The 26,732-nt window shown below is 37.8% G+C and overlaps 2 long non-coding RNA genes across 2 annotated transcripts in view; one reads left to right on the top strand and one right to left on the bottom strand.

Moving 5' to 3' along the window:
- Positions 1-342: 342 nt before the first annotated feature.
- On the bottom strand, positions 343-23,767 carry LOC107969401 (uncharacterized). Its single transcript, XR_001711163.4, has 3 exons — positions 23,665-23,767; positions 1,665-1,810; positions 343-1,285 (listed from the first exon to the last, which is right to left on the bottom strand). It is a non-coding gene; the product is annotated as an uncharacterized LOC107969401 (long non-coding RNA).
- Positions 5,059-26,732, top strand: part of LOC134808601 (uncharacterized) — a 237,797-nt gene continuing 216,123 nt past the window's right edge. Inside the window, exon 1 of the long non-coding RNA XR_010151910.1 lies at positions 5,059-5,293. This is a non-coding gene — a long non-coding RNA (uncharacterized LOC134808601). The remainder of the gene's footprint in view (positions 5,294-26,732) is intronic.

Below are 26,732 nucleotides of genomic sequence, written 5' to 3'. Positions count from 1 at the left end.
GGGGAAGGTGGTGGGGCGGCAAAGAGTAATGGAAGTTTTCAATGGATGGAGGGAGTAGGTTTAGGGGCAGATGCCATGCTAATACCCTAGGCAGAGTGTGGAAAATCAGTTTGGCACTTGTCATATGGGCATATCAAGGATCCTTCTGGGAATGGCAAGCAGAAGGAGAAGTTTATTTTCACCACTTTATGTAAAAATTCCTCTGTAGGCATTATTGTCTTAATTTTCGGTGTGAAACTTCAGTCTTGGGGAAGTTTGATGCCTTTGACTAGTTCTCATATTAGTTTTTAGTAGTGTCAAAAATGGAAACAAGACCATTGTATTATGTGTTCTTTTTTATTTAACTTACATTAAAAAATATTCCTGGGTAAGGCATAAAAAATGCTAATCTAGGACTTTGGGATTTCTGGAAGGAGTGGTGGAGAGGGCTTGTAGTCCAGGTGTTTGTAGATACGAGAATCAGAAGACAAAATAAGTTTTTGTTTTGTTGCGTTTTTGAGGCAGAGTCTCACTCTGTTGCCCAGGCTGGACTGCAGTGGCACGATCTAGACTCACTGCAACCTCCACCTCCTGGGTTCAAGCAATTCTTCTGCCTCAGCTTCCTGAGTAGCTGGGATTACAGGTGCCCACCACCATGCCTAGCTAATTTTTTGTATTTTTAATAGAGACAGGGTTTCACCATGTTGGCCAGGCTGGTCTCGAACTCCTGACCCCAGGTGATCCACCCACCTCGGCCTCCCAAAGTGCTTGGATTACAGGCGTGAGCCACTGCACCAAGCTGAAATAAGATCTTAAAATAAAATGCGAGGCCTAGACCTTGATTCCTCCTGAGTTGTATGTCTGGTCTTGGCCAGAGAGGAATTTCTTGACCATGTTTTAATTTTTATTTTATTTGTATGTGATTATTTCCAAATCTGCCATCACAAGCTGGAGCATATTTTCCCTTTCCCTTGAACCTGGCCTGACCTTGTGATTTTCTTTGGCCAAAAGAATACAGCACAGCAAAGCTATATGACTTCTGGGGTTAGACCTTAGGGAAATGTCCTAATCATTTGCTTTCAGTCTTGAAACTCTTAGGTCTCCATGTTCCAAATAAGTCTAGTCTAGTCCAGCAAAGGATGATAAGTCTCATGAAAGAGGCACAACTGCTGTTAGCTGGAACAAACTTCTGGATGAACCATTGGGTATCTGTAGCCAGCTAAATTAGATGATAATTCCTTATACTTGCCCTAGTAGTTTTCACAGTATTTTGCATATATTATCTCGTATAATCTTTATCTTCATCCTAGGGAGACAGGACAAAAATAACACCACTCAGATTGTTCACCCACAGAATTGAAAGGCTAAACCTTTGTTAGTTTAAACATCTAAATGTTGGAGTAGTTTGTTGTACAACAATAGGTACTTAGATAGCATAAGGTACTCACTTAACAATGACATATGTGAGTGCGTGTATAGTGTTTTATAGCTTACAAGGGTTTTTCACATGCAATTTTATTTCCCTGGATCCACAGGATAACCTTGCTTTCCAACTCTGTAGAGTAGCTGTGGGGGATTTCTGTTTTGTTTGGGGATTTAATCTTTATTATATAAAATGAATGTTTTATTCACCTATATTACAAATGAAGAAGCTGAGATGTTGAAAGTTTCCAGGGTTCACTTACAATCACAAGGCTGGTAAGTGAGCAGGAAAGGGCTCCCAAAGAAGTTTTTCTTCTAGAAAGCCTATAAGGCTGTGCCTTAGGCCATGTTGTTGAAAACGCCAGGGGTATAAGCCTGCTGTTGGAACACACAGCTGTGAGATGGGCTCCTGCAGGGAAGGAAGGCAGCTTTATCATGGACCTAGGCCACTGCAGAATCCACTGTGGGGCCCCGAAGAAGCTTCCCTTTGGTTGTCATGCCAACAGACCTCCTATAGTCTCCAGTAAAACTTCAGCCCAGCCTGCAGGAGTTTGTTAATTCATGTGTACTTCTGACATGTTTTGTAACTGTTAGTTTAAAAAACAAATACAGTAAAATATACCCTAACTTACCACACTCCCAAATTAGCCCAGGAGAACAGGTCTGCTCTGTGAAAACAAGGGTGGAGGCTCATATGCATGGTTTCTCAGGTAATGTCCATGCCAAGTAAAATAATTTCTTTTCCATACTCACCTCATTGCCTTCAGTTTAGGCCCTCGTCACTTCTCTCCTGGGTTGCTGTGACAGCTTCCTTGTACTCCAGGTACCACAAGTCCAGTACCACAACTGGTACTCCTGCTGTAACACAAGCCTCTTTTCCCATTCAACCACATGGCACATTGGCACCAATTCCATGTCCTAGAGCCACCAGGAAGGTTTAGGCTTAGGAATATAAGCTCCATTTCTGGAGCCTTTGTCATCATTTAAAACAAGTGTTGGGAAATAATAGAACTATCACTGATTAAATAACTGTGAGAGCCACCACACCATAGCCACCACCTATTATCCCGTTCTAACTATTGCCACATCTCTTCTCAGGGTAAATTGAGAAACATCTACTTCTTTGGAAGCATTATGACTATGACTCTCTTATTTTGTAAATGTAGTTGTGTTTAAACTTTCCCCTTTGTTGTCTACTTCTTCACCAGTTTAACTTCTACCCATAGCCCAAAATGAGACCCAAGTGTCAACCCTATTTAGAAGCCTTGCAATTTCTCTGAGATATAATATATACATAATAAGAAGGAGTCACAAGCACTTAGATATTTGAAGCCTACATAAACAAGGATTCTGTAATGAGGAAGTCTAGTATAGTCATGGCATCAGAAGTTCATAAAACACAAACTTGAGAGCTACTGGTTTAAGCTTTTCATTTACAAGTGATACCATTGAGGCTGGGAGTGAGAAGTAATGTAGAGCATAGTGGTGGGGAGAGAAGGTGAAGTGTAAGGTTTATTTCCCAAGGTCAAGCAATTAGGCAATAGGAGAGGCGGGACTAGAAAGAATACAGATCTCTTGGCTCCTAAACCAATGTTCTTTATATTTGCCTAGGCTGGAATAAAGAATTTAATTGTGTGGCTGGGCACGGTGGCTCATGCCTGTAATCCCAGCACTTTGAGAGGCCGAGGCGGGTGTGGATCACAAGGTCAAGAGATCGAGACCATCCTGGCCAACATGGTGAAACCCCGTCACTACTAAAAATACTAAAATTAGCTGGGCATGGTGGCGTGTGCCTGTAGTCCCAGCTCAGGAGGCTGAGGCAGGAGAGTTGCTCGAACCTGGGAGGCAGTGGTTGCAGTGAGCCAAAATCGTGCTACTGCACTATGGCCTGGTGACAGAATGAGACTCTGTCTCAAAAATAAAAAAAAAAATGTAATTGTGTGAAGGTGATTAAAACTAATATTAGTGTTTTCAAGTAAAGAAATACATATTTTTTCTTTAAAAAAGAGTTGGTCTCCAGAGCATTATTGGATTAACCAATTGAAATTAATCAACTATTCAATTTCATTAAACAACCAGAAATTCAGCCAAGCAATTGACACTTGCCACTGAGTCAATGAATTGTTTGGGTACACAAGCTAACAGCTCAGTGGTGTAGGTGTTGTATAGACAGACACAGTCTGGCTGTTTCTGAAGTGGTAATCCAGTAAACAAACCCAAGAGAACTATGTACACACAGGCTGGTTCCCCCACATTGCCTACCAACTGAAGCAGATTAAATTAATAACTTTGCTCTGTTTATGGACATGCTAGTTATAAGCAAGGTAGGCATCTCGACTGACAATCAGCCAGGCAGAGAAACCAATTAACTAGTGGATCTAAATCACAAGAAAGAGGAGCCATTTTCTAAATGACCTGGATATATCCTTGGTATAAATTACTAAATTAATTAATGAATAAATCTCAAGTCTTTGTTGGTTAGCAACTTTACTCATTCATCAAATTTTATGAAACATCTCCTCTTTCTGTATGAGACATTGAAAAACAATGGCGATTAAAATATATTTCTTACAACATTAAAGAGAGACAATGTAGTTGCAAGGAAATAATTTCAAGTTCATTTTGTCAAGCATTCCTTGGATCCAAAATCCTGGAAGGTGAAAGAGAAAGGAAGGGGAGGAGAACCATCTTTTGTGAAGCCTGATTACACCTGCCTGGTGCTTTCTCATAAAGAAGCTTTGGCCCTGGGTAAAAGAGAGTTGAAAGCAAGTGACTCAGCATGAATACCATATCCATCTTCAGATAATTATGTTCTCTTCCCCTGTCAGCAACTAAATTAGATGATAATTCCTTATACTTGCCCTAGTACTTTTCACAGTATTTTACATATACTATCTCATATAATCTTTATCTTCATCCTAGGGAGACAGGACAAACACCACTATTTTCATTTTAAAGATGAGGAAACCAAGGCCTAGAAAATTTAACTGATTTCCCAAAGCCACTCTGCTTTCTTCCAAAGCCATGGTAATCCATAACTTGAAACTCTTACCAAATGGAGGCAATTTCTTGATTGAACAATATTCATAGAATCACTGAACCTATGTAGGGTAGTGATGATGAAATATGCCTCAATTTTCTTGTTGATATATAATAGACAAAGCATCAATATTTTTGCTTCATGTTTCTCCCCTCCTCCTTCCTCTACCTACCTATGTTTTACTATATTAAAGTGTACATCTGGTCTGTGGTAAGCCATGAAATCTTACTTGGCTTCTCAAATCCACAGTGTTTAGTGTCTTCCCTGAATTTCTTTAGCAATGCAAAGAGAAAAAGATTTTTTTTAAAACAGTTAATGGGTTGATTCTTGGATGTGTTAATTAAGATACTATGTGAGGGCTTGAGGCAAAGACAGAAGAGCAATGCCTGTTTACTGCTCCACCAGATCTCATGGTCTGGTGGGGCAGCAAGAGTCAGGTCAGCAGCCCACCACTGCATATATCAGGGGTGTGCTCTGTTGGAGTTCCCAATGCTATGGGGGCTCTAAAGTGGAAAGATCTGTTCTGCATAGAGCATGAAGAATGTAAAGACACGCAACAATTGGTTAAATACATATTTGAGCCGTTCTCTAATATTTCATTTGCCTTATCTTTTTAGTCTCAACTAGAGTGCTTCAAGTTGGAAACAATTTTCAACTGGAGAAATGTGCCCAGTCTGTTGGTGAAGAGAAAGCACAGGAGAGGTCAGATTATTTAATATAGAATAAAGTAAGCATCAGCTAACCAGCCTCTAAAAGATGAACCTACTTGAGAGAGGAGAGAACATCAAAGGCTGCAATATGCTGAGCTTTCTAAGAAAACTGCTTTGAAGGGAACAGGTTTTGCTTGGATGGGTAAGTCCCAACATATTTATAAAAATCATTCACATTGTCATTTTTCATATGACCTAAATTCTGTGCCACATACTCATACTAGTTGAAGGTAGAAGTGGGTGAGAAGGGAAGTGAGTGGGGAAGAACTACAAGAAATAAAATGCACAGTCCCTGAACTTTTATTTTAATTGAGGAGACATAATTAACAGTGAAACGCAGCGTATGACTTGGGGCTATAAAGGAGTCATCAATAGCTTGAGGGATTCTATTAGGGGGGAAATCAACTTGCATATTTGGGTAAATCTTCATGGAGAAGGTGGAATTAATTGAATCTTGAAGAACAGGTTGAATTTTGACTGTTAAGAAGTCAGGGAAAGATATCACGGAAAGTCTGCACTTGGCCAGTTGTGCTTATAAACAAGAATCCTGGGCAGATTCCAATACAGCACTGAGATAGGATCCCCGTGCCCCGCCCCACCTCTGAAACCCCATGTGACACCCTGGTGCTTGTTAGCACCAACTAAGCCAAGCAGTCTAGTTATATGGGACGTAGAAGATCCTGTCCCTGCCCTCAAAGTATTTACTATACAATTAGTCAGAAAATACGAGGGTAAGAGAAGGAAGGAAATGCTTCTAAAGACAAAGTGATTTGAGGGGTTTAGGAAAAGTGGCTATCTACAGGGATCAACATAATAGGTAATTACCCAATCCTTTCTTCTATTTATTACAACAGATGGAGGCCTGGCCTCAAGTTGTAAATTGCCTGAAAGATGCTTCCTGTTGTCATTCTCTGCGGTTGTGCTTTTGCTTCTCTTTAGGGTTAAGAACAGCTGTTGACTAACCCACCCACATATTTGGAAAAACAGCTGTAGTTAATGTGTATCACTTTAATCTAGAAAAATGTTAGTCCAGCCTCATAGGCTGCTGTTTAGGAGAAAGAAGATGGATGGGCAGGATGTCTAGAGACCTGATTTGCCAATATCCAGTTTTGTGATTTTAGGCAACATTCTTGAACTTGGAACATCTGTGTGCACAATGGGGATAGTAATACTTGCCTACTTATCTGCTGGGGCTATTGTAAGGGCAAAATATGGTCATAGATAAGAAAACATAGACACAAAGAAACCACTGTACGTGCTTCAGGGACATTTAACCACAGTTGGACGTAACAGGGAAAAACTAGAAACATTCGTTTTCTTCCTTGGCCATGAGCTCAAGAAAGAAAGGTACATTAGGGGGTGGGTGGATGGGAATAAAATATCAAGAATGTGTTCTCATTCTTAACTGCGTATCTGAGATACCATGAGGAGTGCTTCTGTTTTCAACTGTACCATAAGAATTTTGACATTTTCCATTTGTAAAATGACCCTTATTGAGAAGAAAGGGATATTGCATTTATAAATTGATGATTTTCCAAAACCAACAATGTGAGAATTAAGCCTTTATATGCTATTCACTTAAATGTACACAAAAAGTTTTACACTGTTGGTGGGACTGTAAACTAGTTCAACCATTGTGGAAGTCAGTGTGGCGATTCCTCAGGGATCTAGAACTAGAAATACCATTTGACCCAGCCATCCCATTACTGGGTATATACCCAAATGACTATAAATCATGCTGCTATAAAGACACATGCACACGTATGTTTATTGCGGCATTATTCACAATAGCAAAGACTTGGAACCAACCCAAATGTCCAACAATGATAGACTGGATTAAGAAAATGTGGCACATATACACCATGGAATACTATGCAGCCATAAAAAATGATGAGTTCATATCCTTTGTAGGGACATGGATGAAATTGGAAACCATTATTCTCAGTAAACTATCGCAAGAACAAAAAACCAAACACCGCATATTCTCACTCATAGGTGGGAATTGAACAATGAGATCACATGGACACAGGAAGGGGAATATCATACTCTGGGGACTGTGGTGGGGAGGGGGGAGGGGGGAGGGATAGCATTGGGAGATATACCTAATGCTAGATGACGAGTTAGTGGGTGCAGCGCACCAGCATGGCACATGTATACATATGTAACTAACCTGCACAATGTGCACATGTACCCTAAAACTTAAAGTATAATAAAAAAAGAAAAAAAGAAAAAAAGAAAAAAAGAAAAAAAGAAAAAAAAATGATAACAGAAATGAACTACAATTTAGTCTCTAAACTTGCAAACACTCTGCCAAACAATGGAAACAGCAACAATAATCTTACAAACTCTGTGCAATGCCTCTAATTCTTTTTGTTCCCTGTACTAAATTATATATACTGAAATGTAACTTAGGTTTGCTAGCCAAACTCTCCACAAATATTCAACTAGAAAAGAAAAATACAATGATCTTTTACACTCAGTGGTGGAAAATTGTTTTGGGAAGATGCACAGGATATTTACAAAGATAATTTAGAGACAAATATGGTAAAATTGAGTTTGCTGAGAAGGCATATTATTAGAACGGTAGTTATCCAGAAAATTAACCTAAGGTACAAAGTAAATAAATGGAGAATACACTCTCTTTTATTAGCTTCGTCTCTCACCCATAAATGGCAACTCGCATTTTCTAGTGCCACAGGATTAAAAGCTTGCAATGATGTTGAGCTGCTTCTCTTGTACCCTCATATTTAAACATCAATTCCTGCGCATGACTTTGAATTATTACTAATATTAATAGTACCATTTTGATCTGACTTCTGTGATTTTAGATACGACATAAGCTCTCTGAGATTCAGGTTCTCTGCCAGTACCATTGAAATAATGATTTGCTTTCTATTTTTTTCAAGAATTAACATGAGATTATGTCTATAAAGTCTTCAGCAATACCTGACACTTTCATAAGCATATGTAGGCATTAAAAATATCAGTTACCTTTAATTCTTCCTTATATGCAGATGATTATTTTGAAATAGTTTCTTTCTGCCCTGATTTCAAAGTCTTCCATAGTCAGTGAACCCTGAACGCTTCCTCCAAGTTAACACTTTGCTCAGGTGATTTGCCTATTCAGAAAAGCTCTCTGCATTGCCTGCAGGATGAAGGCCAATATTTTTTGAAGACCTTCATAACATAGCCTCGGCATATTTAGCCAAGCTTATCATTAAATTCTTCAGAAAAACTGTACCTTTAGAAAGTCTGAATTTTCTGCTTCTGCAAAGTACACTGCTATTCTGCCACATTTAAAACAAATTTAACACATCATACTTAGCCTTTTGCTTGCGGAGGAGTCTATAATAGTCAATCCATATTTGCTGAATTGAATAGTGGACACATCAGTGCTACTTTTTCATTATGAATTACTTAAAAAAAATTCAAAATGTAAAATATATATATGTCAAGCAATATACCTAGTCCTGTAAAGAACCCCCTGCTACAACAAAAAGGAAAAAAAAAGAAAAAGGACAAGTTCTATCCTTAGAGGGGATTATAGGTCTGCTAGGGTGATGGATTAGGCCATTCTTGCACTACTGTAAAGAAATACTGGAGACTGGGTAATTTACAAAGAAAAGAAGTTTAATAGGTTCGTGGTTCTACAGGCTGTACAGGAAACAGTGCTGGCATCAGCTTGTCATTGGGGAGGCCTCAGAAAGCTTTTACTCATAGCAGAAGGTGAAGCAGGAGCAGACACATCACATGGCCAAAGCAGGAGCAAGAAAGAGAGCAGGAGGTGCCACACACTTTTAAACAACCATATCTTGCAAGAATTCACTCACTGTCCTGGGAACAGCACCAAAAGGATGGTGCTAAACCATTCATGAGAAATTTACACCATGATCCAATGACCTCCCACCAGGCCCACCTCCAATATTGAGGATTATGTTTCAACATGAGATTGGGGTGGGGACACTTCCAAACTGTATCAGGGGATAAGCCTACGGCAACTTCAGCACACGTGAAACTAGAAAATCATAAAAATTAGAATTCATGTATGCATTTACACATCAGATATTGTTGAAGGCCTACTGTGGTAATGTATTAGGTTGGTGCAAAAGTAATTACCATTTTTGCTATCACTTTTTAATGACAAAAACCTCAATTACTTTTGCACCAACCTAATATGTACATCAACACTCACTACATTGGGCAATTATACACTGAAGTAATCGCTGAGGATTAGAAGGAAAAGCCTGGAAGAAGATTCAAAACTTCAATAGAGTTTGTAACATATATAGATTTAAACTTAATATAATTTGGAAGTAAAAAAAGAAGAGGGAAGGACATATGTTCCAAACACACACTATCATTTCCATCTTCATAAACATAACTGTAGACCACATAATAAAAATGTCTCCCCTGGACCACTGCATAGACTACTTGTCTCCTGCCTTCCACTGTTGTTGCATCAACAGTCTATTCTCCATACAACTGCCAGAGTGTACTCTTAAAAAATGGAAAACCTGGCTCACCAACTCATATTGCTTGCCACCTCACCGAGGACCCAGCCAGGATCTTAACCTTGACTTTTAGGCTCCAGATATTCTATGTCCGGCCACACCTCCAACCTCATTTTTTCCACTTTACCCACTACCCTCAGCCACATTCACCTGCTGGCTATAGTGGGGCCACAAGAAACTTATTCTCACCCTGGGGCACAGCTGTTCTCTCTGCCTGAAATCTTTCTTTCAAGCCTCTGCATGGCTGGTTCTTTCATTATTTAGGCCTTAGTGCAAATGGTACAGCTTCAGATAGTCCATTCCTAATCACCCAGGCTAGAATAATCCCCTCCTTGCCCATGACACTTTCTATTGGCTTATCCTGTTTTATGTTCTTCATAGCACTTTTCATTTTTCATTTCTCATTTGCATGTTCACAAATTGTCAGTCTCTCTACCAGAATGGAAACTCCTTAAGGGTAGGAACTTTTTCTGCTTTGCTCACAGCTGTTTTGCTGAAACCTAGAAGAGACCCTGCCTCACAGGTGATAAGCATTAAATAAATATTTTCAGACTCTTGTGGGTAAGTACATATGTGTGTATCTGAACTATAAGTAGAAAGAAAAGGAAGTTGCCAAGACAGAGGAGAAAGGCTTTTTGGAGAACAAGATCACAGAGTGATCAAAGGGATATAAGGGAATAGAAATATGTATTGTGTATAATATTATATAATATATATAATATGTTAATTATAATTATATATAATATATAGTATATTATAATTATATAATATATGATATATCATATATAATATATTTTATATCATATATAATATATTATATATGATATCATATATAATATATAATATATGATATCATATATTATATATTATATATGATATCATATTATATCATATATTATATATTATATATGATATCATATATAATATATTATATATGATATCATATATAATATATAATATATGATATCATATATAATATATTATATATGATATATTATATTTTATATATAATATATAATATATAATATATTATATATTTCATATAAAATATATATATAATTATATATATAATATATAATATATAATTATATATTAATTATATTAATTAATATATTATATAATATATTATAATTATATAATACAATATAATATAATTATGTGTAATACATTATATATTATATGTAATATAGTATATGTAATATAATATATAATATATTATAATTATATATGTAATATAATATATAATATATTATAATTATATATGTAATATAATTATAATATATTATAATTAATTATAATATAATATAAAATATAATATATAATATAACATAATTATATATAATATAATATATAATATAACATAATTATATATAATATAATATATAATATAACATAATTGTATATAATATAATATATTATATATAACATATTATATATAACATATATAATAACATAATTATATATAATATATTAATATATAATAGAATATATATAATATATATAATTAACATATAACATTATTATATATTATATGTATAAAACATAATTATATACATAATTATAAGATTTTAATATGTATCTTATAATTATATATAATATAATTTTATATTATAATATATATAATATAATATAAATATTATAATATATATAATATAATAGAGATATTATAATATATAATATAATAGATATATTATAATATATAATATATATATCATAATATATATAATATAATATATAATATTTAAAATATATATAACATTATATATTATTATATATATAAAATACCTCATATACATACACACAGAAAAAAGTTCCGTTGAAATGACTACTTAGTATAGCCAGAAAGATGATAGAGTAATAGCTGTGGGAGATGTTATGAACAAGTTTGAATTTCACCAGAAAGTGAGAATATGTTTCAACATAGAGGACCATTTTGAATTCTCTGAGATAGAAAAGGATTCAATTGAGAGAGGGGTTTGTACTTTAAAACCAACAAATGGATTAAGGGACATTTTATTTTTATTATTATTATTCTAAAGGCAATAGAATATAATGATAAAAATTTCAAGTTCTTAAGTCAGACAAGCCAGGTAGGGAATTTTATCCCTACCACTAAAGATTGCAAGTAAAGACAAGTTACTTAACCTCTCTAAGCATCAGTGTCCTCAAACATTATATGTGGAGAAAAATGAGATCTACTATGCAGTGATTGCAGGAATATAATAAGACAATAAATGTAGAGTATTTAGCATAGAGTGTAGCACTTAGTATTCAGTAGAAGATACGTATTCTTATTTTATATGATGCACCAATATTTTAAGGCATCTGCTATGGCACAGGAACTAAAGAGACAGTGTTTGAGCTAAGAGTAATTAGGAGTATTTTTCAGGAATTCAGATATGGAGTTTAAAGTTTATGTAGGATGTTGGATATTGAAATGGAACATAAATAAGAAAACTCAGAGATAGTGTGAAGTCAGAAACAACTGGTTTCTATGTCAAGATTCATATTAAAATGTGAAAACCTGGTGGTAATACTATTGACTGAAAGGAAACTTTGAGAATATTCTTTGAGCTACGAGTTACCATAAAAGTGTTAGTTATTATTATGTTGCCTACTAAATTATGATCTTCTGGAAATAAGGAAGGGCTTGATTCTGGAATGTGTCACCCATTTCCAAGTAAGAGTACATACCAGAAAATTATTGATGGGTCTCATTTCATGCACAGTTCTGCTCTGAGGAACTGAGAAGCAATTCTGTCTTCTTTGTCAAGGTCTGGAGGCTATAGAGACGGATCACAATTCCTTGATACTCCTGAATGAAAGTCTTTGATTACATCTTCAAGTTCTGGTTCTTTCTTTTGGCCAAGATTTACACTATCCAAATGGAATAAAGACTGGAGATATTGTTTATGTAATTTTTGCTTCGAATCTGATTTATTCCTAATGTGGCTTTGTCATTAGAAAAAGACTGAAGGAATTTTATTTGCATTACCTGAAAGCTTTTAGATTAAAAGATATTATATTCCTATTTATCAGGAATATAGTAATATTTTATTACTAGTAATTTTATACTGGTAAAATTATATTAATTTTATAGTAATGTGATTACAGAAATGTGTGGGTATTTCTTTTTTCCTGTAAAAATCATGCAAAATTAGGGGGAAAGGACAATATATATGCAATTAACAAATTATCCCCCTCTCAATTTATATTATATTTATATAATTTTAAAAGAAAAATTTGGACTTTACAACAGTCTTATAACATGGAAATTTTTTGTTGTTGTTGTTGGTTAGAGTATGTTAAGCTGCAGTAAAAAATAGTCCCTAAAATTTCAGTGGGTTGAATAATAATAACTGTCTAGGGCTGGTGCTTAGGTTGACACCAGCTTAAAAGAAAAGAGCTTAGGGTAGCTCTTTTCTACACAGAAATTCTGGGGCTCAGATCAATGGCAACTCTGACATTTTCCACTTGTAGGCTGCTAAGACAGTTCTAGTGTTGCCATCAGTTGAAAGGTGGGAGAACATGTAGGCAGTTTTCATTGAGCAGGTGTGAAGGTGTAGGTGGCACAGATATCTCTATTTCCATTCCATTGGCTTAGATTTCAGTCAAATGACCACAGATAACTGCAAGGGAAGTTTGAAAATGAAATTTCCCTGTGTTTCTGGGAAAGATAGGAAATGGAGAGTGATGAATTGCCAATAGGCACTACTACAGTCTTTTCTGTATTTATCAGAAACATAATATTCATGAATGCTCAGACAATTGTAAGATTACTTACCTAACCAGTTTGACATGTAGCTGGGTTTAGGACCTTGGCAAACAGTCTTGTAATTTGGCTTATTTATTTATTTATTTTTCTGAAACAACATGTACTGAGGAGGGCAGGAGCTCACATGTCTTTTATGATATATTTTTCCAGAAGCAGATGGTTAGATGATATGGTCAGTAAATGTTTTTGAAGATTTCCTTTTCATCTCATGAAATGACACCCCTTTTTCCATACCTTACTATTTTTCCAGGTTCTTATTATAATACTTCAGTCACATTTTGTAGAAAGCACTGATGAATAGAAACAGTTTCCCAGGAGAGCTATTGATTCTGAGTGGCTGTTGATTTTTTACAGCTTGTAAGACATTTAATAGCTACCCAGATGTTTTTGTTGGTTTAAGAGAAATCAGCGCAGATCTAAAGTGACTTTAATTTTTCATTAAACATGAAACAAAGACAAAATTTAACACTTAAAAATTATTCAGCATTGATTTTACATTGTTCTTTAGACTTCACAATTTTAAATCAGGGAACAAATATGCCAATAAACAATATTTATCAAACGTCAGGACGGAATTTCTTCTGTGCCTGTGGAGGAATTGACAGACACTTAACAAGCTTTCAAGGAATGAATGACAGTCTCCTGGTGCAGACAAGACCAAGTTATGACAGAGCTGGGGTTGTGCAAAACCCCATGTCTCGTTCTAGTCTTGGTTGTGATGTATTATGTAAACTTGGACAAGTGATGTATTTTCTTTGGCTGCAGACTTCTTATTTATAAAAAGTGGAGTGTCGGTCAAGATGAACTTTAAGTATTTTTAAAGTTCTAACATTTTCCAAGTCAAGAATTAAAGAGACGTGGGTTCTATTACATAATTGGTCTTTGATGAAAATAGGGCAATATAGTCAGGAATGGCCTAGGAAAATCTGTCAGGAGGATTTAGGATTTAAGCAGGGCCTTGAAAATTAAGAAAATACAGAGAAGGGAAAGAGCATTAATTTTAGAGCAAGAAGCATATGTACAAATTAATTTATAGTTGCAAGAACTATTATGTATATACTAGATGCTAGGTGCTGTGGATATAGGGTAAATGTGACAAATTTGGTGCCTGCTTTATGGAGATTATAGTCTAGCAAATAAAGTGATAAGACAATGACCATCATGCACATTTAATAGTGATCCATTTTGCTTCTTTAAATAGAATGTTAATGTGGGAACAATAAGAGATGGAGTTGGATGTATGGAGGGTACCTAGTGATGAAATTCTTAAATCCCAGGTGAAAGAGAGGTTTGGTCTTTTAGTATAGCCTGCCATAGAAGATTTCTGAATTGAGATGAGATATGATAACAGGAATATTAAGGTAAAATCGACATGTGAGATGAGTTGGAACACCTTTTCCTTGAATTTTTATTTAACATTTTGACCTGACATATGCGGGTCAAATTGTTGCATTAGAGCTTACATATGCAGAGTTACTCAGAGATATATGCAGTGCCTCCAGTGGTCTCAAATCACCTCTTGTGTTCCCTCTTTACCCATCATCACTTAACCATCAATCCATGACTGATAATTTACAACTTGGTCAGTATTAGGCCTGCTGTTTGCAATCTACGGATGTGGCTCAGTAGGCAATTGCAATTGGCTAACACAAGCAGATTGATCCATTTCACTGAGTGGGACTGCACGTGTTTCACGGCAAGGATTAGAGAGTGATTCAGCATTCATGAGAAAATGTAGCAACAAAATGTTAGTGGAACAGTCCTAGGAGTGGAGCCATATTGGGAGCAATTGCAGAAGGAAATGGTCTGGATTTATTATCTACATTAAAGATATTGTGGGTCCCATGGATACCAGGAGTGTCATGGAGACCCAGCTAATAGGTTTTTTACTGGATTATTGTCAGGCTGCTGCACCTGCTTTGAGAAGGAACGTTTGCTTCATTTTCTGACAGAGGCTACAAGCTGCGAAGCAGAGAACAATCACTGGGGTTGGAAATGGAACTGATTGTTTTTTAGAACTTTTGCAAGGCTTGCTGGGCTGATCTCCCAACTATGGAAGTAGATGAGAAAACTAAAATTCCAGAAAATAGAAAATTTAGTTTGGGAGCTCACATTTTGTTTTGGATTCATGACATTCACATAAAAGAAGATTGTCTGGATAAGGCCCTGAGACACTAACTGTAGTCAGCCAACCAATTATGAGCCCTTAAGATTCTTCTCCAGGCCTCTTCATCTAACTCACTCACATGCTGACTTTTTTTTTTCCTTGGACTAAATTTGGTCACTGTTTTCATGTTTTATAGACAGTCAAGGTGCAGTGTAGGCATGATTTATTTTTGGAATTTTGGGGTTAATATGAATAGAGGTTCCGTGCAGTTGGAAGTCTGAAGCATGTTCGGTAATTCTTGCTTTAGTCTAGAACAATTACAGAAGTAATTCTAGTTTTTGGTCTACTTTAGTAATTCTAAGAGGTACTCATCTAAATTATGTAATTACCTCAGTGAAGTGATAGTTCCAAGTATCACATACTTTTTTTCCTCTACTAATTAAAGAATTATTATTATAATCCATTGACTGAATGAATGAATAAGAAAGTCTGTGATAAGCCACAGTGCAACTGAGATTGGCAGCTCCAGATCATTACAATGTAAAATATATCTATATAGTAATGATAAACAGACACTGATTGTTTTTTAATCATTTTGATGCCTAGCCACAAACCAGTGACTTGTGCCTGAAAGTGGCTAATTTTGAATAAGGCATTAATACACTCATATTCATGGCTTCCATGGGTTATCACGTAGCAGTAGGTAGTCTCTCAGATTTCTAGCTCCTGAGGCTCTTTTTGCTTTTGAGGAAGGCTTCAGATAACTTGTGCATGAAAGACATGTACTCTTGGAATTACTGTTCTATGGAATGATCTGTTGTTCAGGCAGGTGATTCTACCTCACTTTGCTCTTTGCTCTAAATGTCCCAAGACATTTAGAATGATGGAGCTATTGAGCTTGAAATTATACCAGAGCTTCCTTGCCCAAGTAGCCATTAGAAAAGTGATTCCAAGAAGACTCCTTGTAATGACAAAGCCAAGTTCAACTTCAGGGCTTCTAACTCCTGGTTCAGTATGGTTTCTACTATGCAATTTGCTTTGCTACTTTTTCCCAAACATAAACATCTTTCTCCTCATGGCCATCTATGGGGTGACCAACTCATTTCAGTTTACTCAGGACTTTCCTGGTTTTAGCATTAAAAGTCCCGTGCCCCAGGACTCACCTTAGACCAAGCCAAACTGGAATGGCTAGTCACCCTAAAAATGGATATGTGTGATGTCATCATTATATTTATTCCAAATTGCTTGTTATTCCAGAGGGTAAAGTATCTATTTTGTTTCTGTGCCTTTGTGCATATTGCTTCTTCAGCTTCAAATGCCTTCTTTGTTTCATGATGAGCTTCTCCTTATTTATAAATAGTCTGACCATCACTTCCTTGGCAAATATAATCTATTTTTTGGAAATTTTCATGTAGCCCTCATCTGTTTTTTCATAATTAAAACACTTTTAATATCACCATTAAAACACTTCATTGCATAATGTTGTGATTATTCACATTTCTTTCCTTTGCTTGTCTAAGAGACTCTTGAACTTGAGAACAGAGACCACACCTTATTCATCTTTGTCCTTCCAGCACCTAGCTCAGGCCTGATATATATTAAGTGCTCAGAAAAAGTTAATGACAGATGAAGCATATTAATTTGAATTCTGATACTTCCATATTCCCCTTTTTCTTTCTCATGTTTCCTAGTAACGAGTGGTCTCCTAAGTTAATCTCATTTCCCTTGCCCAAAGATTTACATTTTATTCTTTACATTTTATTAAATGTAAATAAGGTGGTTCTTAAAATACAAAAGGGCTTTTAAGAATCACAGTAATAAATACTTTTTTAAGTTTAAAATTTTAGAAACTTTGAATTGACACTAGTGGGGATATCTTGGAGCAAGATACTTACTGCTCAAGTCGCTCTAGGGTAGGAAATTACCTAATCCGACTTCTTCTGTAGCAGGTACAGGTGAGTAGAAGGAATATATATATATATATATATATATATCACTCATGACAGGTAACCACTTTCAGCATCCCCAGGCAAGCATACAGGAGCAGGCTTTCTGGCTTATGGTCTGCATGGAGCCCGTCTGTCTGCTTATTTGGAATTGCTCTTACAAATACAGTGAGATGCCCAGGGGGCCAGCATTGCAATGTGACTCATTGGAATGGCTCTGACTCAGAACTTGGGATCACAGTCTCCTAGACTGGCAGACCAGCTTTGGAGTGGTGCCTTGAGGGCTGTTTCTAATTTGTTATTTGTTAAACCTGAGTTTTCCTGCTGACGTGACTAGTGAGAAATTAACACAGTTACTTTGGTGTATTCTTTGCAATTATATGCTATTCAATGTGTAGAAACATTACGGGACTGGGAGTTAAGAGGTTTGCATTCTTCTACCAAACCTGCTACTGATTAGTTCTGTGGCTTGTGGCAAGTGGCTTCATTTTCCTAGGTCTAAGTTTATTTGTAAATGTAAGTGATTGACACTGCTTTACCTTTGTCCCTAGTATCTTCATATATATACATACACACACACACACACACACATACACACACACATAAATTGTAGTAAGAGGATTTAACAGAAGATCTACTCCTTTGACAAAATTTTAAGTGCACAGTACAGTATTGTTAACTTTAGTCACAATATTTTACAGCAGATCTCTACAACTTCTTCATCTTCCATAAACTATATATGGAAACTATATATCCATTGAGCAACAACTCCCATTTCTCCCTACTTCTAATTCCTGGAAACTACCATTTAACTCTGTTTCTATGAGTTTGATTTTAGATATCTCATATAAGGAGAACCAAGTAGTATTTGTCCTTCGGTGGTGGCTGGCTTATTTCACTTAGCCTTATGTCCTCCAGGTTCAGGTTGTCACATACGAGCAGGATGCAAAACCTCTCTCATTTCATCACTTGATATATCTCTGGGTCACAGACACTTTTAAAGATGAGTATCATGAACACAAAGCTGCAGTGCTCCCAGAGGTCACCTCACATCCTTGAGCATGTTACCCTATCAAATTGAAAAACTCTAAGAGGAAGGAAAGAGCCTGCACCTGATTATTGCTCCGCTAAGCTCTCTAGCCACATGTCGACTACTGACCTTTGTAATCAGTGCTGCCTGAGCTGTTCAGTATATTCTCTGGACAAGTGAGCAGGTGGATGTTAAGAGCCTCCTCACTGATTGCACTGCCTGTTAACATGGTGTATGCTCTGGTGAGTAACTGCTCTTAGGGAAGGGAAGGATCCCAGCAAACTCATGGAAGAGATGCATGGGAAGGAAACTGCACTAAGGGTCAAGAGCACCAGTGTCTAACTCCTTCGAACCCGTGCAATCGTTGTGTGCCTTCGGGGAAATCAGCCAGCCTAGGGGGCACTCTATTCCAAACAAAGTATGTAATGCATGTGGCACAAGCTTATCAGGAGATTAAGGAGATATAAAATTCATCAGGAGAAAAGTTAGAATGCACAGGGAAACATTCATTTCTATTATAAGAAATCCAGAAGTCTTTTAACATCCCCCCAAATTCCCCAGCTGAAATTTAAACAAGCAGATGTTGTGAGATCTGAAATACATCATAAGTAAGAAAAAAATTACTCTTTGGGCTCAGTAACAGTTCCAATTCAACTCCTCCATTCTTTATGATTCATCATTATGTGTGGAGTGCCGAGACTGGACTGGACTCTGTAAGCCACAGAAGGATTCAGGTCCTTCTGACTAGTTTTAGGAGACTTGGAAACTATCTATCCCAGAAACCCCAGGTGTTCAGGAGGAAATGCTTTCCAGGCATTAAAAATTCCTTGAGGGCTTGTTCGTTGTTGCTGTTTTAATTGCTTCCTCTCTCTTTCCTTTTGAAAATACTTTAGTAGGGACATCCTCAGATGGGAGATTTTCACAGGGATTTAAATAAAGAGAACATGCCTTAGGAAGGATAGTGTGGATAAAGGATTTGAAGAAAAGAGTAAGCTAGTTTATATCAGAGCAGGTCAGAAGACTTGGTACCCATCGTCAGTCCAAAACTCAGTGCCCCAGAACAAAAACTCCTGCTCTGGCCATTCGGGTCACATATACAATGTCAAGGCATGGGAAGGCCAGTGTCAGCAGTTCTACCACCCGTGGAATGTCTTTTGCCACCCAAACCCAACATGAAGCCATAGTTGACATAGTTAACGCTCGACATCACCAAACCAAACACTTCCTCTTTCCCTCAAAACCCACCTTTCCCATCATGAAGAATAATGCCAATATCTACCTAATCTCTTACATCAGACACCTGGCAAGGTTTTAAGACTCTTTCTTTATACTTCATAACTACCTGTTTACCTTAATGCCTCTTTTCTTTTTGCTTCTTTCTATTCTCAGTGCAGTCAACTTAGGTCAGGAGCTATTTGTAATTATTTTGACTTAGATTACTGCATGACTGGGAACGGAAGTGGGGAACAAATTAGAAACATTCTACTCTACACCATCCCCTTCACATCCCTGATTTCATGGAGTTCTCAGACAAGTCTACAAAGGAAGAAGGTACTTATGCCTCCCCTTTCTGTGATTATACTGATAATGAAATTAATGCTCTTTAAGCATTAATCACGTGCTAAGCACTGTGCACCATTCTACACTTAGAACCTCACTGCCTCATGATGTGCCCCTTTACATTGCTGCTACACTGAGTCTTGTATTCCGTTTTTCTGTGCTTCCTCTTGTCATCTTTCCCACACCCTTGCTGTTCCATGGGTTCCTTCTACAGTCTGGCTCCTATTCCTTTCCCACCTTGGTGCCACGTCCCAAAGCATCTCTATTTACTATCCTCAGGACTTCCTTTTTCTTCCTCTTTCTCTTATACTCACACCACTAACTCTTGCTTTTTGTTAACATTTTTGTTCTTGTTCATTTCCTCCCAGGAGTCTTCCCCATCTTCTCTCTCTCTCTCTCTGTCTCTCTCTGTCTCTCTCTCTCTCTCTCTCTCTATATATATATATATATACACACACACACACACACACATATATATGTACATATACATATAAAAATTTTTTTTGAGACAGAGTCTTGCTCTGTTCCCCAGGCTGGAGTGCAGTGGCACAATCTCAGAGTGCAACCTCCACCTCTGCAGTTCAAGCAATTCTTGTGCCTCAGCCTCCCAAGTAGCTGGGATTACAGGAATGCACCTCCGTGCCCAGTTAATTTTTGTGCTTTTAGTAGAGATGAGGTTTCATCATGCTGCCCAGGCTGGTCTCAAACTCCTGGACTCAAGCAATACACCCACCTTGGCCTCCCAAAGTGCTGGAATTACAGGCATAAGCCACCATGCCTGGCCTCCTCCCTCTATATTCTCACTGTTATTATAGATATCTGTTATTTGCTCTACCTGACAGCCACCTTGATTTCGTGTCATCACCTTGATGTTTTTGTTTTTGAGGAACTGCCTATTCCCTAATAGAAGCAGTCTGAACAGGGTATCTGTAAGGTGAGTTGGTCTTCTTGGGAAAAGAGTCAGCCTAGGACAGAGGTTGAGCAGCCAGGGCCCTCTCTTTGCTATTTGTCTTGAAATGGCACGTGGAACCAGAAATGATTGGACCTTGTTCTAATAATTCTTGCTTTTTGGATCCCAGAATTTTGGATCCCAGAAACAGACTTTGCTCCTAGTTTTCTGAGGCCTGTTTTGGATCTCCTGAGGCTTCTTTCAGCCATTCAAATAATCCAACCTCTCCCTCTTTGGGTCTAAGTAAGCCAGAACTTACTTATGCTGTTTGCAAAGAACTCTGATCAACACAGGGGCCCTCTTGTGAGCAAAACCCACATGCTCTGCTTGTTCTACCATATCCCACATTACATTCTGGTCAGCAGAGCTCAGTCCAACTCACTCTCCCACTCGACTGCAATTCTGCCCCTAGACAGTGAACTCTTTGAGGACATGAACAGTGCTTTGTTCATCTTTGTGTCACTGGTAATTGGCCAGCAACTTGCATAAAGAAAATGCTTAAAATTTAATTGGTGAGTGAACCCATGGAAAAGAAAGACTATGTGACTATGAGATGGAATGGGAGTTTGAAGAGGAAGACTTTGGAGAAACCGGATACAAATCAGAAGCTCATTCAGGGGATGGAGAAGGAGGTCTTGTCCATGACATGTGGAATATGAGGAGTAGAGGAATCACTTTGAGATCATGAGACACAGTGAGGCAAGTTTAGGATAGATCAGTAGTCATTCCACTAATGACTACTTCATAACTACATATTCACCTTAATGCCTCTTTTCTTTTTGCTTCTTTCTATTCTCAGTGCAGTCAACTTAGGTCAGGAGCTATTTGTAATTATTTTGACTTAGATTACTGCATGAATGGGAATGGAAGTGGGGAACAAATTAGAAACATTCTACTCTACACCATCCCCTTCGCATCCCTGATTTCATGGAGTTCTCAGACAAGCCTACAAAGGAAGAAGGTACTAATGCCTCCCCTTTCTATGAAACACAAAAATTATGGAAGTAATCTTATCTTCTTATTTCTAGAGAGGAAATGCATTGAATATATGAAGGATTTTCGAAAGACTATATAAATACCCAGGTGACGAATCAATAAGGGATTTCTAAGGAAGTTTGGAGAAGCTGAAAGATTTTCTGCCTTTTGAGGTTGCAGTGATGCAATCAATCCCTTGTTTGCAGAGGTTTAACCCTGGGCTGCTGCCATCAAATGGTAGGTTAGAGCCTTGTGTGCAGAGGCTGTGGCCACATAGTCCCAGGAGCTCTGCTTGGGTAGACCAATGCCAGCAGGCCTGGTGTGGCCCTCTCTTGAGTTTATTCATGTATACTAGATCCAGAGGGCACTTTGGAAGCTCTACTCTACTGCCTTTCAAACAGTGAAGGGAGTCCTTGTATTCCTCAGGGGTCTCTCAGTTCGTTCACTCCACCATCCCTTCCCAGGCCACCTTCCTACATGTGCTTGCATCAGTCAAGCAGCAAGGATTCAGAACCCTCAGGAATTTAATGAAGTTTAATGGCTCCTTTTTTATTTTTGTAACTATGTTCTTACACAAATTCTCCATGGAAAGCATTTTCTTCAAGCATGGTTTCCTAGAAAGAGCATTGGCCGAGCTGTGGCCTGAACTGATTGAATAATTCATTTTACTTCTTAGAGTCTCAGCTTCCCTTTCTGCAAAAATGGATAATAATAAGTGGGCTACTATCTCATGTATTTGTAGGTAAAGTTCAAAGAGATAGATAATGGGAAAACTTTATGGAAGCAAAGATGTTATTATTGTCATTGTTATTTCTACTCCCACACTCCCACTCTGATCTGAGTTTATAGCACCCATCTCCTTCAACATTTTATTGTTGAAGATGCATTGCTAACCTGGTGAAACAGACAGGAGAGAACAGAGACTATCTAGGAGTCATAGTCTTCTTCTCCTTTCCAGTTCTTTTCACCAATATAGGCCAGGGACTATTGTCACAGAATCTGCAGAAAGTCAGTTCTGAAACACCTTTCTAGACTCAGCTTTTTTTTATTGCCTTTGAATGTAAGCTGAGAGTAAGTCTCATCACTTCCATCAGCTCATTTAAAACAAAAATCTCTGCCCTATGTCTTTCTTGACTTGGGGAAATAATCTTGAAAGAGCTCTATGATATATGCTCATGTTATTAGAGGTTTATGGTTTTAATTAGTATCTTTGTCTGTATTAGGGCTGCTATAACAAAAGTGCCACACTGGATGGCATGAGCAACAGGAATGTGTTGCCTCACAGTTCTAGGATTCAGAAGTCCAACATCAAAGTGCCAGCAGGGTTGGTTCCTTCTGAGGCTGTGACAGAGAATCTGTTTCATCCCTCTCTTAGCTTTTGATGGTTTGCTGGTAATCTTTGGCATTCCTTGGCTTATAGATCTTTGCCTTCACCTTCACCTGCATGCTCCGTGTGTGCATGTTTGTGTTCACATTTCCAATTGTATAAGGACATCAGTCGTATTGGATTAGGACCCACCCTACTTCTGTATGACTTCCTTTGAACTAGTTATATCTGCAATGGCCCTATTTCCAAATAATATCACATTATGAGATCCTGGGGCTGAACTTCAATATATGAAGCTTGGAGGGACACAAATCGACCGATAACATTACCTACCATCATAATTATCATGTTTGTGAGAAGTGGATTTGCAGAGGTGCTTGGACTCCCAGGGTCTAGCTTTGACATGGCCTCTCTAGTGTTCAGAGGAAAGAGAATCAAAGCTGCTCCATTGTGACATCACAATGCACTTTTCTTTGTGCATTCACACGATGCATTTTCTTTTCTTATCACCGAACTGTTTTGAAAGATAAAAGTACTTCTTGAATATGTGGATGGTGAGCCACGTGAATGGAAGACATGGAGATACGGACTGTTAACACCTTGTCAAACATTTATTGTCCCTTCCACCTCTAAACTTCTGTGATAATAGGTGAACAGGACCCACGTGGTGCAGAATACTGCGATACACACTGTGGAATAATTCAGGTGAAGTTTACAAGCCACGTTTAAACTGCCTTTCATAACCTCTAAAATGAAAATTATAAAGAGTACTGTTGTGTTTTTATGCTAACATGCATTGGGAAGCTGTGAGAGTTAATCTCTTCTTTTTCCCCTTCCTTTTTAGAATATTGTAGTTATCTCCTACTTAGAAGTCTCTGTAGCCCCAAGATGCCAGATATTGCATCTGCAGAAAGGAAAATTGAAATCGACATGCCCAGTGGGTCCAGAACTTGACAGCCTGACAGCAAATTGTAGCCTTTAGCTTTTGCCTTTGAGTTATTGTAGGCAGGAACATCAGCGGGAGAGTGTGTGTGTTTTCTCTTTCACAACACAATTTATGGAGGTGGTGTGATTGCCACAATGAACATGTTTGAATGGGTGATTTAAACAATTTTCCATATGAGAATGATGGCTGTGAGTGTTAAGCATGTTGATGATTGCATATTTTGTTTGCTTTCATCAAAAGTTCTTTACAAATTCACTAGAGAAGGAGCATCGACAGCATGCAGGATAGGAAACAGATTGTATATATTATCAAGGTAATGATTACCAACACATACTTCAAAAAATAAAAGTGTAAAAAGCACTAAATATGTCACAAATAACTCTTGCCTAAGTGTTTTGTGGAATGGGTCAGAGCAAAAACAAAGCAAAAGAACAAATACATGAGCAAATAAATAAAATGAAACATTATAAACACTTGCAAAACACACCCATGGATTCATAGTCATGTTCGTTTCTCCCTTTCTTCTATTTCACATCTATCATAACCTTCCCTGTATAATCTTTGGTCTAACGTTGGCAAGAGCAGTCTGGAAACCCAGGACATTGCTAAACTTTAGACAGTTCCATTACTATGTAAATCATTCTGATGTTCCATTAAGAAAACAATTTCCAGTACCTCACACTATGGGATTTTCTTTGACCATTCAAATTCTGTGGGGAAGGCATTTTTGTCCCGCTATTGTCTAAGAGCAGCCTCCAGGATGCTCTGTGTTTTGTTGGCACCCAAGTGTTTCTGTGCGTTTCTGCTGCATTACGCTGGCACTGGCCCCTGTGGCCCTGGCTGACAAGCAAGGCAGGCACTGTATCCAATGGCTCAATCCCATGTTTGCTGTTTGTGACAATGTCCAAAACATGTACACAGACCATTTGAATTCATCTAAACTGTCATGGAACTGCTTTCCAAGGAATCTTTCTGTTTTCAGCAATCATGTTGGAAGCTCTCTCCTCCTAACAGGGTGCTGCCTGCTTCCAAAGGCTTCCTGATAATTCAGGTTACTCAGGGCTTCTGTGTTCAAGTCCCAGGGTGTGTGTTTATTGATATTTGCTTGTTGCTTTGTGGATATACTGAAGTTTTTCAATCCTGTTTTGGCTCTGCTTCCCTCTTATCATACTGCCTATTTCAATTTCTCCATAAGGCAAGAAAACGTCTTCTCTTTCTCTTTCAGGCTCTATCCTCTTCTCATCTTCCTTACTTTTTCTTTCTTTTGTGTCCACCACTGTTCCAGTCCCTCAGGTTCGAATCCAGAAATAGTTATTTATCTCCCACAGTTCAATTCTAAAAAACAGTACCTACTCTGGCTAATTTAAGCCATAAGGATCCAATTATGAGAATATTAAATAACTTATAAAATCTCTCAGAGGGTGGAAGAAACAAAATGTATGTTAAACTTTCAGAAATAACTCCCAAGTCTGCCATACTGTATCTTGCCACCAAGGAAGCTGCAGATTCTTCATGGTAGCCAATGCTACCAAACAGAAAGTGGTCAACACCAGCAAAGTGCTATAATTAAGAAGCCATTATTGTTGTCAGTCCTATGAACCTGCTATAATCTGCATCAGCAAAATGGGAGCCTGCTTTCTGAATTTCTTTTTCTTTCTTTTCTTTTCTTTCTTTTTTTTTTTTGAGATGGAGTCTAGCTCTGTCACCCTGGCTGGAGTGCAGTGGCACGATCTTGGCTCCCTGCAAGCTCCACCTCCCGGGTTCACGCCATTCTGCCTCAGCCTCCGCCTCCTGAGTAGCTGGGACCACAGGCGCCTGCCACCATGCCTGGCTAATTTTTTGTATTTTTAGGAGAGACAGGGTTTCACCGTGTTAGCCAGGATGGTCTTGATCTCCTGACCTCCTGATCTGCCCACCTTGGCCTCCCAAAATGCTGGGATTACAGGTGTGAGCCACCGCGCCGGCCTGACTGGACCCTCTCATCTGCTAAATGCTACCATTAAAACCCGAACATCTCAATGGCCGTGCTTGCCAGCAAAATAGCAGTGGCAGGTAGTGCAGTCTCCACTTCAATTCTTCCTTTAAATAGCATGCAAATGGGTTAGGAATGGGGGTTCACACCTGTAATCTCAGTACTCTGGGAGGCCCAGACAGGTTGATCACTTGAGGTCAGGAGTTGAAGACCAGTCTGGCCAACATGATGAAATCCCATCTGTACTACAAAAATACAAAAATTAGACGGGTATGGTGGTGCACACCTATAAGCCCAGCTACTTGGGAGACAGGCAGGAGAATTGCTTGAGCCAGGGAGACGGAGGTTGCAGTGAGCCGAGATGGTGCCACTGCACTCCAGCCTGGGTGACAGAGTGAGACTCTGTCTCAAAAACAAACAAACAAACAAACTACATAAATAAAATAGAAAAATAAAATATCATGAATATGCATAAAATTGTCC

The sequence above is a fragment of the Pan troglodytes genome, chromosome 17 (genome assembly GCF_028858775.2).
Source record: "Pan troglodytes isolate AG18354 chromosome 17, NHGRI_mPanTro3-v2.0_pri, whole genome shotgun sequence".
Classification (NCBI taxonomy): Eukaryota; Metazoa; Chordata; class Mammalia; order Primates; family Hominidae; genus Pan; species Pan troglodytes.
Note: the sequence above shows the minus strand (reverse complement) of the source record. Positions and strands in the feature narration are given on the sequence as shown.